The sequence below is a fragment of the Tamandua tetradactyla genome, chromosome 20 (genome assembly GCF_023851605.1).
Source record: "Tamandua tetradactyla isolate mTamTet1 chromosome 20, mTamTet1.pri, whole genome shotgun sequence".
In the NCBI taxonomy this organism is placed as follows: Eukaryota; Metazoa; Chordata; class Mammalia; order Pilosa; family Myrmecophagidae; genus Tamandua; species Tamandua tetradactyla.
Window position 1 is genome coordinate 39,350,740 of NC_135346.1, and position 2,961 is coordinate 39,353,700.

Here is a 2,961-nt window from a genome sequence, read left to right on the forward strand (position 1 = left end):
CAATGACCTATATATGTCTGTTAGGTTTAATGCATTTATCAAGTTATTTAACTTCTCTATTTCCTTGTTGATCTTTTGTCTGGTTGTTCTATCTATAGAGGAAAGTGGTGTATTGAAGTCTCCTACTATTATTATTGAAACATCTATCACTCCCTTCAGTTTTACCAGTGTCTGTCTCATGTACTTTGGAGCTCCTTGATTGGGAGCATAAACATTTATGATTGTTATATCTTCTTAGTGAATTGACCCTTTAATTAGTATATGGTGTCCTTCTTTGTCTCTTATGATGTAAAACCCCAAGGACCATCACAAATGACTTGAATAAAATATTCAGTGCTAAGGAGGTTTAGTCTCAACAAGACACAATATGCCAACTTTTACACCAGCGACATCAGAGAGGTGTCCTGTCCCCACGGATGTCAGTATTCAACATCAATGTGCTTTGCAATGGTGCTCAGCTGGATGTTTGAAGTCCCTTCATACATTTTACCTATCTTCGCATCTTGGAAGCATTTTTCCACAGGGTAATCCTTGGTGTAGCCTACTGTACCCGTCCATTCCATGCATTTACTAGTGGTTAGTCCTGTGACCTCTGATGCATAGGTTTTGACCATAGATGCTTCTTTTATGACTAGCCTTCCAGCTTCTAAAAGCCTAGCAGTGTTGTATGTCAGTAATCTTGCAGCTTCCAGCTGGGAGGCCACTTGAGCCACTTGATGTTGGAGCCCCTGAAAATCAAATATTCTTTTGCCAAACTATATCCTTTCTTTAACATATGAAATAGTGCAGTCAAAACATCCTTGTGCCAGTTCCAGCATCTGTGCAGCAATTCCTATTCTACCTTTGTAAGACTCCCTATGGCGTACTTATATCCATGTGCAACTTGTCCAAGGATATTGGTTTCTGGAACCTTAACGTCTTCAAATGTTAATGGGCAGGTGGAAGATGCTATGGTCCCTGTTTTGTTTTCTGCCTTCCCTATATGAAGGCCTTCAGTCTCACGATCTACTAAGAAGCAGGTAATTCCTTTATATCCCATTGAAGGGTCTGTATTTACCATCACCAGGAAAAGCCCTGCATACTTGGCATTACTGATCCACACCTTTGACCTACTGTTAACACAATAGTTTCCCTTTTTATCGGCTCTGGTCATCAAAGCAAATGAATCACTACCTGCTCCAGACTCTGAAAGGCAGAAACTTCCTATTTTTTCTGTGGACAGCTTGGTCAAATAGGCGGCCTTTTGTTCTTCTGTTCCATGCTTTTTAATCAGTGTGTTAATTATTATATTCTGGATGTTACACAAGACGGCCACAGATGTGTCAACTTTGGCCGATTCCTCTATCACAAGGACAGAGGCAAAAAATGAAGCCTCTGTTCCTTCATATTTTGTGTCAACTTCAATACCCATCAACCCTTGTTGAAATAATCCTTGAATTACTGATTTCTCCATTTTTGAATGTTCATACATTGTTGAAACTAAAGAAGCAATTTGTTCCTGGGAAAAATTTTTAACTATGCTCTTTATCATCATCTCCTCTTCTGTAAAAGTTTGTAGAGGGGCATAGCGTAATCTATTGTTCGCTATATTAAGTTCAGATTCTGCCTGGGAAGATTTTAAGGCATGAAGAGGAGATGTCTTTCCAAGGAGACAGGCAAGTTGAAAAGTGTCTTCTTAGCAGCTCGTGGCCATGCAACAGCCAAACTGCCATGCTGGCCATGAACGCAGCAGGCAGGACGAGTCACCGACAACTCCACCCAAGGCGCTCGCCTGAGTCTCTCAATCATAGTTTTATCATCAATAAAACAAGGAAGATAATTCTGTCCCTGTTATTTCTCAGCTTTCCTGGTTTTCTTGGAAGGAAAAGAAGGTTACCATTCTTTCCACCTCTAATACTATTTATTTATATTTGCTAGTATCTTAGGTCACAGACTCCTTTTCATTAGTTGTCTCCAATCTGTTGAGTCCTTGCAGATGTCTCTCTGGAGCCATTCCTTTGAAAGGAGGACTGGCTTGTGGTTAGGTGGAATTAGGAAACCAGAAGCATACCCTGAGCTCTGTACTGTTCAGGCAGTCTAGAGTTCTCATCAGCGCAGGGATTTCCTTCAGCTTAGTGCTCTTTGTGTCAATGGATAATGTTTTAAGGGCCTACCCTTTACTTCTTTATTCACACGTCACCTTTATAACTAATGGGTAGGGCCTCTATTTTTCATGGTATTTGCTCCTACTTAGATTTTAGGCCAAAATAGAGCCCTTCACTGACTAGTTTTGCCTACCCCTAAACTTGGCATAAGTGATTTTAAAATATTATTATTATATATAGTGGGACTCAAATTTTTCCCTCGAAGTTTCAGAATTTAAGCATGTGACCTGCTACAGATGGGCCTGGATGTGTCCAAAGCTGTGAGTGAAAGGAAGTTGGTCAGTAGTATTCTTGTATTCACTCTCAGTGTCCTTTTTTTTTTTCCTGTCAGCATCTCAACCGGCAGATACTCAATATCAAAGAGACCCCTATAATTCTGCCTCCACTGAATGCTAACTTACATGTCTTATGTCTATCCATATCTATCTAGTGCTCCCAAATATATGCTAATATTTGGTTCATTCTTCCATCAATCTGTTTGTCTGTCCACCCATTCATCCATCTATCAATCCATTTATCCATCCTATATTGATTAGGACCCTTCTATATGCAAAATATGGTGGTAGACATTCTAACACTATAGAGTGTTAGTCACAGTTCCAGGCTTAGGAAGTATAGAATACATTTTCAGACCCCAAACAAATACAGATAAAAAGTTCTCTCACAATACCAGTGCAAGTAAGGGCTGAATGCTCAGCAGGGACAATAGGCATTGTTGACGGTCAAAGGAAAGAGAAAGTACAAAGAGACAGAATGATAAGGACCAACTTTAGAGGGGAAATGGGACTTGAGTCAGGCCTTAAAGATGAGTAGAATT

At 40.0% G+C, this 2,961-nt stretch overlaps 1 pseudogene; it reads right to left on the reverse strand.

Moving 5' to 3' along the window:
- Positions 1–419: 419 nt before the first annotated feature.
- Positions 420–1,721, reverse strand: LOC143664557 (short/branched chain specific acyl-CoA dehydrogenase, mitochondrial pseudogene; annotated as a pseudogene).
- Positions 1,722–2,961: the final 1,240 nt, after the last annotated feature.